Genomic DNA, 15,959 nt, shown 5'->3' on the forward strand with positions numbered 1-15,959 from the left:
GGGCTTAAATTCAAAACAGTGAAATTATCAAAGTGGTAATTTCAATGTTTCAAACAGTGAAACTACCAGTTTTATTTCACTGATATATTTCTATAAACCACCGAAAAGCATGTAATAAAAGATTATCATAGAAAGGTAGCCATACAGTTTGTCATATAAATGAATATCGGTGCACTACATATTTTACGCAAACGATGAAGTGTAGTGTTATTATCATTGAGCACAAATGTGCATTGCAGGATTTTGCGACATTGATAAACAAATGTACACACGTCATTTTAGCGTGACATTGCGCGTAAGTTGTTATTTCAGAAGATCGCTGTTGTTGTTGTTTATTTTTCTTGCATATTGTTACTTCGTGCTTATAGGTTATCAAAACTTTGAAAATAAAATTTATTATGTTTTTCTTTGTGTTTATATATTACTTTGTTCGACTCACATTTAGTACAATGTAGAATCTAATTTATCTCTTGAATATAAACTTTGACTTAAGATGCAGAATCGGTGAATTGGAAAAAATGCAATGTTCAATCTCTTAAATTGTTTTTTTTTTTCACATGAAAGGACAGTTGACAGAATTCACACATTATATTAAATTACAAAAATGCCATTGCATAATGAGAGAATAAGTGAATACTGAAGCCGTAAACAATTAAAGATTTGTTCTTTTGTTCTTTTTGGTTGGGTTTACACAGAGTAGGTCATATGGCGACATTCCAGCTTTACTGGTAAAGGAAGACCTCAGGTGCCCCTTCATGCATTTCAGGCACCTTATAACCTATTGATCACGGACGCCTTGATATTGTATGTACAAATACCTTAAAGGTCATTGAAAATTACCTTTAAAATAGAGAAAAAATGTAAACTCTAAAGAACGCCCAAAAGAAAAAAAAGGAAATGTTGCAGACTGTTCATGGACAGCAGTGGTAATTACAAGCTACAGTCCACGCTTCCTTATCAATAAAAAGAATTCAACTATTACAATGTGTTGAAAATGTCTTATTACTGTAAAATCAAAATAATTATGATACTCAATCGGTAGTATAGTTATTACTTTTCATTTTTATAATGTACTTACTTAGTAATCTAATATGATTAAAGTTTAACACAAAAGTAAGAAAGTTGGAAGAGAAAAGTTTTGGCTAATAAACAAACACGATATATTTGTCTGAAATTGATACAGGAAAACAATCCAATTCTAAAATGATATACCACTTAAATGGAATAATTTCATTAATTCAGGAGATATTCTTCAAATTTTGCTGATGAATAACTTAAGATTTCTCCTAAAATGATTTATCTCATATCTGCAGTATTTTGCGTTAGCTGCACACCAATAAGCTTATTAGGATCTTACACCGACTACCCTGTCAATGGGGTGGCACACTTGGTTCAAGCAAGCGAAATGGTTGCAAACTTGAGAAAATAGCTTACTAAAATTTATAACGCCCGTAACGTATTTTATCCAGATAAGTGAGTTTGTATGTTATTTTGATGTTTTTAAATATGTCCATTCCTTAAGGCAATGTTTCCGATACACTCAGTTTTAGGTTTCAGTTTCCAAGCTTCTTATTTGACGAAGTTATTGAAGATACAAACTGGTCATGTACATGTTTTGACAAGTGACTGTTGTGATCGGTTTTCTTTTCATTTTTCTTTTTCTGTATTTAAGTTTATAAAAGACAAAATATATTTCTGTCAATACATAAAATTGTTTTAATGTACTTGTCCCAAATATAAAGTTCCAATACGCAACAATATTGTTCAAGCGCATTTTGGTTGCAAACTTGTACTTTAAACAATTTTGGTTGCAAACTTATTCCCATTATTTTTGAATCAAATATAAAACTGCAAAAAGGTTCAACAAAGGTAATGTTTATTTCCTTGACATTTTATACAATTGTGAATCTTAGCTGAAAGGATAAAATGTCTGACATTCAACAAGATTAAGATGTTCAATGCAATGCCCTCTTGTGTACATCTGACATTCCGCTAGAAGCATTTACAAGAAGTAAAAGATACAAAAAAATAACCTGTCCTATCTGATTGAACAAAACTTTTTGATTAAGTGGATGGTGAATAACAGATTCTTAAGGAAGTGATCTTTAAACAGCTTTCTTGTGATTAAAGACATTCTCACGGGTGTCTGGCGTGATGAAAAGTATTTACAGACTGATATACTTTAGTACCGTAACTTCACCACTTGCATGGTAAAATGTTGAATTCTACTCAAGCTGATGCAAAGGGTGTCAATGGTACCTCGCAATTATCACTACTCTTCTTTAGGAATTTCGTTGTTACTTCTTCTATTATATTAAAAAATCTTAATTGCACTGCAAATGACTTAACAAGATTAATACAATGGCCATTTAAGGGGTCTTATAGCTTTTTTAATTTGTCTTTTGACGTCTTATCTGTGGTATGCAGGCTTCATAACCTCAGATCCCCTTTCAAAATTCCATTTTATTTAGTTCCGCCCATTGTTTTCTCGTTTACGGCACAAGCATTCTTTTTTTGGTGGACCATACGCCGCTTTTCATGGAATGGCACTACTGTGTCACATTGAAGGTTCCATGATAACCGCCGTATGAACACATCTGCGGATGTTTCTAAATTCAAAATTTCACCATTTTCGTGTTAAATGTTGAATTCTGCTTAAGCCGGTGCTAGGGTGCGTGGACGGTAACTTGCACTTTCCAGTACCGTCCATGCACAGGCTCAATCAAACCGAGCCTGCAACATTTTCAATTTTGTTGTGTTGGACTTTCTTTAGGGATTCTGTTTTTCTCTATTTTATGGTTCATGTATGTAGGTTTTGACATAACTACAACGGTATATATCTTGATTGATAATTTTTAATATTTAAGATACATATTAAATTAACATTAAACGTAAGGTAAAACATGAAAATTACACAAGTGATATTCACCATGGGAACACAGACTGCTCTACTTCAAGGTCTAAACATTTGAGAAAATATAACTTTACAAAAAAAATTGCTGTATGGCTTTGCGTTAGTGGAGGATGTATTCTGTCAACGGCGGTCTCTGTTGTTGATCTTTGTATTTATATTTTATGTAATGGTAGCTAATTTATTTGATAGAAAATCCAGATTGCAAAGATTTAGATAAGTTAACATAAAAATATGTAATTTATATGATTTTTTGTCTTGTGGCATCTCTTTCTATTTTGTGGACATTTTAGAAGGCCAACTAAAAGTGCTCACATGTTATATACTATAATTTTTTCTGTAGACAATTCCTTTTAACGGCACAAATAACATATTTGCAGGTGCATGTAACAAAATAATCCCTAAATAATAGTTTGTTTTGAGTGTGAACTTTTTACATAAGTTTTGGCAATAACGTTGTTCCTACGAATAAACATCTGACGGCGTGGCCGAGTGGTTAACAAGTCGGTCTAGTAATATTAAGATTGCACGCCGCGTGGGTTCAGTCCCAGTCAGGGGCAAACCGTTGTTTTGTGAGCAAGAAACTTTACTCTCATTCCTTAGTATTGGTTAGTTTCAGGAACGGATTCGATAGTGTTTCAATAAGCTTATAGCTTCCAACACAATCAAACTAAAATAAATTAGTATATACTACTAAACATCTAAAGGAAGAAATATTATGTATATTGTTTATTCAATTTTGTAGATAATTATCTCATGATTCAATAATACTTGAACTAAAATGCTCCCAGTTTGTAAATGTATCAATAAAAAAAATTCAAATCATTGAAAATATACCTGTAAGATAAAGATAAAGGTGTGAATCTATTTATTACTAACCGCATGGATGTTATCCTTTAACATAACATTTGAAACATATATAATGAACGAGACATTGTGATTACGGAAGCCCGGCTGTCTATTGACAAAGAAAGTTCTTCAAAAATTGTTTGTAATTCTGAGTAAAATTTGCCTTTTTCTAAAATTCTAGGTAAGTAGTATATCATTTGAGAATTAAAACAATTTATGTTTTAGAACAATAAACACTCTGTTAATTAAACTGCTCTCAAGAGTTTATTTTCATATTTTAAACACGCTTCGAAGCTTAAATCTTTTTTTCATAAAACTGAGAAAAGTACTTAACTTTTCAACCCTTTCGAGACATGATCACAATTTATTTACATCTTTTTGTGATGAAAACTTTTCTTACGGGAGTCTGAGCAGAAAGCAAACAATTTAAAGACTGTCAATATATCAGGATTCATTGGACAATTGAAGAATTGCTTCATGATATTATCAATGATTTGAAGATTCAATTGAAACAATACAACTGGTGTACAATTATTGCATTATCGATACATAAACATGTATATGCTATTAAATAAGTTGTTTGCATTTTTCAGTTTATATCAGTTGTTCCTTTTTAAGCGAATTCTGCCCGATGAATATTATAATTAAAATAAAGACAGCATAGAATATCATTTTAACAAAAAGCATGAAAACGATGATTGATAGACTGTTCATATGTTAATATGACTAATATGTTTATATGCATTTCTGTAGCAAAAACATTGTATTCTAACATATTCATTTCAATCTATTATGTGTAAAACTATTTGCAAATTATAATTAGATATTTACATTTAAAGCTGTATGCAGATGAGCGAAAATAGTTCAAGTAAATCAAACTTAAGAAAAATGTACTAAAACTTTAAGAAAAGTAAAAAGATTCAAGTTTCGAGTATTAATGTTTAAGTATTATCGAATAATTACTTGTTTTTGCAGTATTTATAACGTGTCTAACACACTAAGGGCTTTTTTTTTGCATATTTTGTCCTTTTTTGTACTTTGTGTGGATTGTATAAGGGCCGTTTACAATGTGCAAATTACTTTCTTTGTATATTTTACTTTTATATACATTTTGTAAATTTCCATGACAACTAGCACGAACCTTGATGCATATTGATTTAAATAAACTATGACGATGGAAAAAGAATTGGTTGAACAATTATTAAGAGGAATAGTAGTGTATACATACGTTTCTTATGCAGACGAACCATATGCGTAAAGGGGGATTTACATTGAATAGTGCAAGGGTCTTTCCATTTCAGCTGTTGGAATTTTCCAACTGTTGTAATAACCCAAGCAATCGGTTAGCGCGTTCGGCTGTTTACCGAACGGTTGGTGGTTCAAGCCCACCCAGGGACGTTTAAGTTTATATTATTTACTTTTTTTTCGATTTAGTGTTTCCGGGCTAAAATAATTCTCCACCAAATAAACGGTTCAGATGAACCAATAATAAACGTGCACATAACTCACGTATTAGAAGAATACAACGAACTCAATTACAAAATATTTACACTTATTGGTCTAAAATCGGTAAATATGACACGTTTTTTGTTTAAAACTCTCTCAATGTTTAACCATAAAATACGAAAATAACGTGACTTTAAATATCTTAATTGTTAATGCTATAATATATATTACATTACACCAGTAATTGCTTTACACCTTTTAAAGTGAATATAATTTGAAAAGCGACAATCGCCATAAACGTGTATCAGCACCATTTTCATAACGCATTTTTGAAAGTAAGTTAAGTTCATTGAAACTGTCTGTCAGTTATTAAATTTCAAGTATTGTTTTGAAATGAGACCTTGAAGTAAGAACTTGATTTGATTGTTGAATATCCTAGAAAAGGAAATGATAAAAACTGAAACTGTTCTATTTAATTAAACGCCTATTTCTATATACATATTCAATGGCGTTGTACAAAATGATAATAAAGGATAATAACAGTATGTACATATAGATAAAAAAAAAACACATATGCATGGCAAATGAACTACAAAAAAATATGTTAAAGATATCAGCCGTGTAAAATATAAAGTATTAAAAACTTTAAAAAAAGAAAGAATAGTTATAAAAAATAACAATAAAAAATAATTTAAAAGAAAATAAAAATTAACGGTTATTTCAGTAAAATTTCAAACACATTTCCACATCTCTATCAGTTTACAGCCCAATCACAATCTTAAAACAATGCGTAAAAATCTCTAAAATAGTAGGTTTTGACATTTTTCTTGAACATGTCCAAAGTCGAAGACTGTCTTATATACAGAGGCAATTTATTCCAGAGAGTTGGACCAACGGTACTAAAACTTCTGTCGTTAAATGTTTTCCTTTTGTTAAAGGGGACAGCAAAACAATAATCCATATTATCAACAGATCTGAGATTTGGTCTTTTTACGACAGGCTTGTGTAACAGTTCTGTTAGATAAACCGGAGCATTGCCCATAAAACAGTTATACATTGTACATAGTATTTTAAAATTGATCCTAGCTTTAATTGGTAACCAATGCAGTTCCAACAAAGAGTCTTTGGAACTATCATATTTTCCGCGTTGCAAAACAAGTTTAGCGCACATATTCTGGATACGCTGTAATTTCTGTAACTCACTTTCTGAAATGCCAAACAATATAGCGTTGCAATAATCCAAATGTGAGATTACAAGCGACAATACTAGGATTTTTGTGGCGTCCTGAGTCAGATATTTGCGAATGCTCTTTATTCTCAAATAATTTAACATAGCAGTTCTACACTTGGTCTTAACATGTGTGTTGAGAATCTTAGGCCCTCGTCTAAGTAGGCACCTAAGTATCTTATGACACTGACATTTTGAATTTTATCACCGGCGATATCAATTTCTTTAATTGAACATTTACCAAGTTGGGCTTTACTACCAAACATAATGAATTCTGTCTTAGTGGTGTTCATTTTGAGTTAATTGGCATTCATCCAGTCATTGATGATTACAGCACTGTCTTCAAGTTGCTTTATAGCGTTAAGTTCATTGGTCACTGAAGTTGGTCGAAAGCGTTGACTAGCAATGTGGTCATCAGCAAAGCCGTACACAGATATGGATAACATGAAATGAAGAAAAGAAATCGCAATACAATGATGCAGCTACTTAAAGAAGGGTCCGTATATTTATAAAATTGATTTTTGTTGGAAAGCATCTGGAAACAATAACATTAAGGTATTTTTGTATTCTTACCTTTCTTTTTTAAACATGATAATTTAAATAAAGCAGAAGATTACAAATACCTTACACATAGCTTGTTTATTTTTAAATTGGTAGCTTCATGAAAATTACAGGATGGGGTATATTTTTCGAATAAATTATGACCAACAACTTCCGATTCTTGCAAATGGCCGACACGCAGTAGCATGACGGTAGAAAGTGACATTGGCCCCGACTCCAGGTAATATTCGTATAAGCAAACGACGTCATAAAGCGTTGTGTAAATGCCGCCATCAATTATTAGAACCAGTCGTTGATGGCTTTTAAAATATAGTCAAAAATAATAAATAACGTTATGTCAATTAAACATTTTGCGTAAATCCCTGTTACGTCAGACGACGCTTTTTTCTGTCAAAATACAGTGTAAAACTTCACATCTAATGACCACTAGAAAGGGAAACAAAACAAAATCGGTTTTCCACAGCTAAAAATGAAAGCCGTGTTATACCAACGCTTATTATATAAGGGCTTATTCGAAATGTAAATTTATCTAATGAAAAACTTTTTTGGTCATATGATAAAACAGTGCCAGTTTGAAGTCGACGGGACCGTGGTAAATATCAAATAAACTAGGTTCATAGACTTGGATATTCCCGTTAATTACCATACAATAATAGAATAATATTGAACAACTGGCATTAATTTTCTGGACATGTGCATGTCTGAAAAGCAATGAAAGCAAATTGCTAATTCTAACATGTGATAAACTTTTCTACTGTTAAATTATTCATTATAAGAAAATTAAGTGTGTGCTAAATGTTACATCTAGATTGATTTCAATTCAATTTATAGCTTCGTTTTTATGGTGGTGTAAAGTGACATAAGTTTCATTTTTTTCTACAGTTTACTAAGGTATGGGCCAGTTCACTAAGAACGTAAAATTTCTTTTTAATTTCTCGTTTAATTAAGCCGAAAGTTTTTGGTTTCTGTTTTTAAAATTTACTTGAAATATGAATCTTAGTTAAACTTTCTCTTGCTACTGGTATATTTATATGCATTATTTGTGATACAAGCTAGATGGACTTACCTTTTTATTACAAGTGTTATATTTTATCTATATCATTGCAGGTTTTATAATCATGCCATCTAGATATACAAATGCCTGAAAGAGTAGGTTAAAAAGCGTCAGGTGGCAAGTTTATAGACATAATAACTTCGAATTGATGTATTATATTTTCGTCGTCATTCACTGCTTCAACACAGGTCATGACTTATTAGTTTATTAAAATGAAGCTTTGCGTTAAATTTCATTGTAGTCTTCATCTTGTAAAGTTTTTCTTCTATCCGTATCATACCTTCTTTCAATTTCTATATCCGTTAAGATACATAAGAATGGGCATCGGTGGCAGAGTGGTTGAGGTCGTTGACTTCAAACCACTTGCCACTCACTGCTGTGGGTTCGAATGCCTATTATGTAAGTAAGCTATCCAACTAGCTTACGGAACGTCGGTGCCCGTTTGTGCCTGAAATAATTCATGGAATGGAATTCGAGATCTTTCTCCACCTGTAAAGCAACCCTAAATAAATAAATTTAAAAGAAAAACAATAAATAAAAACCCAATTATTACAAAACAGGTCAGGAAAGTTTTACTAATGATAACGTTTCTGACAGCATAAAATTACAATATTATAAATTATATCTCAGATATATATGTATCTTATGTATTGTGTTCTTCATAGTAAGCTTTTGAATTCGTTAATTTGTAAAGTTTTATGATTAAGGATTTAAGAGGAATGTTGTAAGAAGACGACAGATGTTAAACGATGACTAATTTAGTGGGATTTTTTCCTACATGTTGTCTCAACAGCTGTACAATGTAATGTATACTTATGCATTAGTATCTATTTTTCACTTCGGTATAAGTTACAATTACCTTTTTACTTGCATGTTTTAGCTTCTCGGCTTCTTAATAATGTATTTTGAAAATATTTATGTTTGCATTTCGACCTTGTTTTATATGAAAAGAAAGAGTTTAGTATGAAAAGAAAGAGTTTTGCATGTGATGCATTATTTTGTTAGATGCATTTTGCATAAATATACGATTAATTTTCCCGGAAACTAATTGTTTTACACGCATTAACTTTCACGTAATTTGAAAAATAATGGGTCGTATATTTCCCCGAAGTCGCTTATATCTGAAAGGTTACTGTGAACCGAATTTGCAATTTTCACTTATATTTTTGTAGTCATTGCTTGAGAGTGTTCTTATTCGAGAATATTTATGTAAAAGAAATCAGATGATTTTCATTGTAATTGTAATCAGATAAAATGTTAAGATATGTGCAAGTGCTACGAAATAAAATATGCCTGTTACAGAATAAGATATCTATATTTGTACAATGTTTCTTTAAACCTATTTATGTAAGAAGATTTGATTGGTAGTTATATAGATAATATGATCTTCATACTGTCAAATCAATTCTTTGTCAAAACTCTTTTCTTTGTATGCAGCAGTAATAAAATCCAAAATTCAGTATAACACAAGCAAAAATCAACATTTTATTTAAATGAACAACGATATAACAATTCATATACAAATTGAAAGACAACGTCTGTACAAATCCTTTCAAATAGATCAAGATGACCATTTTACCCTCAACAACAACATAAATAAGAAAGATGTTGCAAAGTCTATTTATTACTTTTAGTGGTGTCATATGCTATTCTGAAACTACATAAACTTAAAAAAAAATGGTTTATGCTTTCAGTTGATGTGCAGAAGTATCATTTTACTTGAAATACTACTGTATAACACACTTAGGTAAGAACAAATCTAAAATGATTCAATCACTATTTTAAATGTCATCATATTTTATCACAGTTGTGAAAAATGCATATAAAGATGAATAGTTACAGAAACGAGTAGTGTGTCTACACATTGCCTTATCTTTGTATATCCATTATATTTATTGAATCAGACTTAACTGAAGCACTTTGTTTGTTCTTAAATGTTTTTCCTTCATTGCAATGTCGATAAATGAAAACAAATTGCGATTTAAAAGGCCTGCTTGACTAATGTAAGAAATACATTAGTTTAGGAATTTTGTGAAAATCATTATTTTCTTATCGTATAAAGTGCACATAAATCGGCAAAGATGGCATATAAAACCCATTTGCTACTGTTTATGATCCAACTTCCGTTTTTCTACGTCTGCAAAATAATTTGGTTATAGTGTTATGAATAGACAACACATACTTCAGTCAAATAAACATGTTATGTGATATTCCGGGTTAGTTGTTTATGTTATTAATCGGTTCCATTAATATATCATGTATCCACGCACCACTTAACTTAAAGTTTCATATAAAAACCACTTATAATCACCTAGTATATAGATGACTTTATTATAAACTAATCAAATGACAATGGTGCATGTTTAGGTTCTTTCAGATAATTATCTCTCTTCTACAATATCGCGATTTATTTCCCAAGGGAGTCTGAAAAGATAGGGAATTAAAAGATAAGATTATGATAGAAAGATAGCTATACAGTTTGTTATATCAATGCATTTCGGTGAACTACATAGTTTACGCAAACGATGAAGTGTAGTGTTATTATCATTGAGCACAAATGTGCATTGAAGAATTTTGCGATATTAATAAACAAATGTGCACACGTCATTTTAGCGTGACATTGCGCGTAAGTTGTTATTTCAGAAGATCGCTGTTGTTGTTGTTGTTTTTTCTTGCATATTGTTACTTCGTGCTTATAGGTTATCAAAACTATGAAAATATATTATGTTTTTTATTTGTGTTTATATATTACTTTTTTCGACTTACATTTAGTACAATGTAGAAGCAATGATACATCTTCAAAGTTGTTTTTTTTTTCACATGAAAGGACAGTTGACAAAATTCACACATTATATGAAATTACAAAAATGCCATTGCATAATGAGAGAATAAGTAAATACTGACAAATAAAACTAACTGAAGCCGCAAACAATTAAAGACTTTTTTGGCCGGAAGCCGTCTGATTTCACCTTGACTTCCGCTAAAATTAACAGTAAAGAAATGAATATGGGCAGAATTTTCATTGGTCATTTTAACACTAATAGCCTGTTCGATTAATACTTTAGAAGAGCTTCTGTAGATGTCTGTTCGATTGCGCGATGGCAAGAAGTGTTGGAAAAAGATATAAGTCAGAATAAATATAAAAACACAATAATGATATTTTCTATATGTTTTTACAGCTTTTCAATAAATATATTAAATTAAATATAACAAATCGCCTTTTGATACTTTTGCGTTCGATTGGGTTTCTCTTCTAAGCTGTTCTAGTCATTATATTCTCTTCCCGAACCGGACATAAGACGATTGAAACGAACTTTGGACTAATTTACAGTTGCAAAGTTCTCCGTGGAATTAGTGTACAGTATCTACTAAATATTTGTTTTATCATAAATTCATATTCAAATCAAATTCCATTTTGATTAAAATCAAATAATGTAAGTAATATTGTTTTAATCTAAGATGTCAATTAATTGGAAAAAACATTGCGGGTAAAAATGAACTGAAATAAAACTATTGAGGACGAATAAAATGTTCTGTTTGCGTTTAGCATGGTTAGAAGTAGCTTATCCTATGCAAGTTAACAAGTTTGACTTCGGCCAGGTATCTTTTTAAAGATACTTCTTGTTCTTTTGTTCTTTTTGGTTTGGTTAACACAGAGTAGGTCATATGGCGACTTTCCAGCTTTACTAGTAAAGAAAGACCTCAGGTGCCCCTTCGTGCATTAATTTCAGGCACCTTATAACCTCTTGATCACGGGCGCCTTGATATTGTATGTACAAATACTTATAGGTCATTGAAAATTACCCTTAAAATAGAAAAAAAACTGTAATCTCTACAGAACACTCAAAAGAGAAAAATGAAAATGTTGCAGGTTGACTCAGTTTGATTAAGCTTGTTCATGGACAGCAGTGGGAATTACAAGCTACAGCCCACGCTTCCTTATCAATAAAAAGACATTCAACTATTAATGCATGCTGAAAATGTCTAATTGTTATAAGATCAAAAGAATTATAATAATTAATTGGTAGTATAAATAGTTATTACTTTTCATTTTTGTAATGTACTTACTTATTAATCTCGAATATGATTACAGTTAAACACAAAACGTAAGAAAGTTGGAACAGAAAAGGTTTTGAATAATATACAAACACACCCTATATTTGTCTGAAATTGATATAGGAAATCTATCTAATTTAAAAATAATATACCACTTAAATGGAATAATTTCATTAATTTAGGAGGACATTCTACAATTTTTGCCGATGAATAACTTAACGATTTCTGCTTAAATTTGCTTCGTCGTTTATTTGCAGTATTATGCGTTAGTTGCACGCCAATAAGCTTATAAGGGGTAGCGCGTGAAGTGTTTGCACACTTGGTTCAAGCATACGAAATGTTTGCAAACTTTTAAATATGCCCATTCCTTAAGGCCATGTTTATGACACACTCGGTTTTAGGTTTCAGTTTCCAAGCTTTTGATTTAACAAAGTTATTGAAGATACAAACTGGTCATGTAAATGTTTCGAGATATGACAAGTGACTTTTCTGATCGTTTCTCGTCCCATTTATTTATATTTGTATTTAAATTTACAAAATACAAAATATATTTCTGTCAATACTATAAAAATGTTTTAATGTATGTGTCCTAAATTAAGTTTCAATACGCAACAATATTGTTCAAGGGCATTTTGGTTGCAAACTTAACGCAACTTTGGTTGCAATTTTATTCCTATTATTTTTAAATCAAATATAAAACTGCAAAAAAGGTTCAACTAAAGTTATGTTTATTAATCACAGATATTTTGTTGGCAATTATATACAATTGTGAATCTTAGCGGAAAGAATAAAAATGTCAGACATTCAACAAGATTAAGATGGACAATGTAATATCCCCTTGTGTAAATCTGCTAGAATTCAAGAAGTAAAAAGTAAAAAAAAAAAAAATAACCTGTAAAATAAAATAAGTATCCAATGTAATTTATATGATTAATTTTGTCTTGTGACATTTATCAACTGCTCAGTTTATTTGAATTGTTTACTTTTAAACGAATTCTGCCTAATGAATATTATGGAAATAAAATCAGCATAGAATCTCATTCTAACAAAAGCATGAAAACAATGAAGGATAGACTGTTCATATGTTAATATGACTCATATGTTAATATGCATTTCTGTAGCAAAACATTGTATTCTGACATATTTATTTAAATTAATTATGTGTAAAACTATTTGCAATTTTTATCTTATTATTAGATATTTACATTTAAAGTTGTATGCAGATGAGCAAAAATAGTTCAAGTAAATCAAACTTGAGAAAATTGTATTAAAACTATAAGAAAAGTAAAAAGATTCAAGATTTGAGTATAAATGTACAGGTTATATTTAAAAATGACTTTTTGCAGTATTTATCACTATGTTACTACTACGTGATTAACACACTAAGGGCTTTTTTGCATATTTTGACCATTTTTGTACTTTGTGTGGATTGTATAAGGGCTGTTTACAATGTGTAAATTATTTTCTTTGTATATTTTACTTTTATAAACATTTTGTAAATTTCCATAACAATTAGCACGAACCTTGATGCATGCTGATTGACGATGCAAAAAGAATTGGTTGAACAAGAGGGAAAGTAGTATATACATGTTACGAACCATACACGTAAAGCTGTTGTTATTAACCATCAGTCTCTGTGGCGCAATCGGTTAGCGCGTTCGGCTGTTAACCGAAAGGTTGGTGGTTCAACCCCACCCAAGGACGCTTATGTTTTTTACCTTGGCTGAAATGATTCTCCATTAAATAAACGTAACCTCTTACAACGTGTTTGTTCTATAAAAATACAGTGTACAAAAGGTGTTTTGCTTCGCAAATAATGATCATTAAAAAGGGGAAGAATTGCAAAAGAGGTTAAATTCATTTCGGTTTCCTACAGCTGAAATTTAAGTCGTATAATTCCACCAGCTTATTATATAAGGGCTTTGATCTCGGTAAATATCACATAAACTAGGTTCATAGACCTGGACATTCCCCTTATCACCATACAATAATTGAATAATATTATACAACTGGTATTATTTTTTTGGAAATGTGTATGTAAGCAAATTGCTAATTCTAACATGTGATTAACTTTTCTATTGTTAAATTATTCATTTTAAGAAAATTAAGTGTGTGGATTCATTCTTATAGCTTCGTGTTGATATAAAAAATAATATGGTGTAAAGTGATATTGATATAAGTGTCAATTTATCTACAGTTTACTAAGCGTTAGATTTATTCTTAATTTCTCGGTTAATTTAGCCGAAAGTTTTTGGTTTCTGTTGTTGAAAATCACTTGAAAAACATGAATCTTAGTCAAACTTTCTCTTGCGACACATATATTTATATGCATTATTAGTGATAGTGCTACAAGTCACATGGACTTATCTTTTTTATTATAAGTGTCATATTTTATTATGTCATTGCAGGTTTTATAATCATCCCATCTAGATATGCAAATGCCTGAAACATTACCTTAAATAGAGTCAAGTGGCAAATTTAAAAACAAAATAACTTCGAATTGATGTATTATACTTTCGTCGTCATTCACTGCTTTCAACACCGGTGACAGGTTATGACTGATTAGTTTATTAAAATAAAGCTTTGCGTTAAATTTCATTGTAGTCTTCATCTTGTAAAGTTTTTCTTCTATCCGTATCATACCTTCTTTCTATTTCTATATCCGTTTAGATACATAAGAATGGGCATCGGTGGCAGAGTGGTTGAGGTCGTTGACTTCAAACCACTTGCCACTCACTGCTGTGGGTTCGAATGCCTATTATGTAAGTAAGCTATCCAACTAGCTTACGGAACGTCGGTGCCCGTTTGTGCCTGAAATAATTCATGGAATGGAATTCGAGATCTTTCTCCACCTGTAAAGCGACGTAAAATCCCCAACCCTAAATAAATAAATTTAAAAGAAAAACAATAAATAAAAACCCATACACTACAAAACAGGTGTCAGGAAAGTTTTACTAATGATAACGTTTCTGACAGCATAAAATTACAAAATAATATTATTGTGTATTATAAATTATATCTCAGATATGTATCTTATGTATTGTGTTCTTCATAGTAAGCTTTTGAATTCGTTAATTGGTAAAGTTTTATGATTAAGGATTTAAGAGGAATGTTGTAACATGACGACAGAAAAACGATGACTAATTATGACTAATTTAGTGGGATTTTTTCCTACATGTTGTCTAAACAGCTGTACAATGTAATGTATACTAATGAATTAGTATCTATTTTTCACTTCGGTATAAGATACAATTAACTTGTAACTTGCATGTTTTAGCTTCTCGGGTTCTTAATAATGTATTTTGAAAATATTTATGTTTGCATTTCGACCTTGTTTTATATGAAAAGAAAGAGTTTAGTATGAAAAGAAAGAGTTAAGTATGAAAAGAAAGAGTTTTGTATAAAAGAAAGAGTTTTGTATGTGATGCATTGTTAGACGCATTATGCATAAATATACGATTAATTTTCCCGGAAACTAATTGTTTTACAGCACCAACTTTCACATAATTTGAAAATAATGAGTCGTATATTTCCCCGGAAGTCGCTTAATTATTTCTGAAAGGTTAATGTGAACCGAATTTGCAATTTTCACTCATTTTTTTGTGGTCATTGCTTTAGACTCATTTTATTTCAGAATATTTATCTAAAAGAAATCAGATGATGTAATCTGATAAAATGTTAAGATATATGCAAGTGCTACGAAATGAATATGCCTGTTACAAAATAAGATAGCATTCTTATTAATGTTTCTTTAAACTTTTCTATGTAAAAAGATTTGATTGGTAGTTATATAGATATATAAACTACATACTCACAAAGCAATTCTTTGTCAAAACTCTTTTTCTGTATGCAGC

At 30.6% G+C, this 15,959-nt stretch overlaps 1 non-coding gene across 1 annotated transcript; it reads left to right on the plus strand.

Annotated features, from left to right (window-relative positions):
• Window positions 1–13,735: 13,735 nt before the first annotated feature.
• Trnan-guu (transfer RNA asparagine (anticodon GUU)) lies at window positions 13,736–13,809 on the plus strand. The gene has a single exon. It is a non-coding gene; the product is annotated as a tRNA-Asn (tRNA).
• Window positions 13,810–15,959: the final 2,150 nt, after the last annotated feature.

The sequence above is a fragment of the Ruditapes philippinarum genome, unplaced genomic scaffold (genome assembly GCF_026571515.1).
Source record: "Ruditapes philippinarum isolate M1 unplaced genomic scaffold, ASM2657151v2 ctg534_1_1_1_1, whole genome shotgun sequence".
Lineage (NCBI taxonomy): Eukaryota > Metazoa > Mollusca > Bivalvia > Venerida > Veneridae > Ruditapes > Ruditapes philippinarum.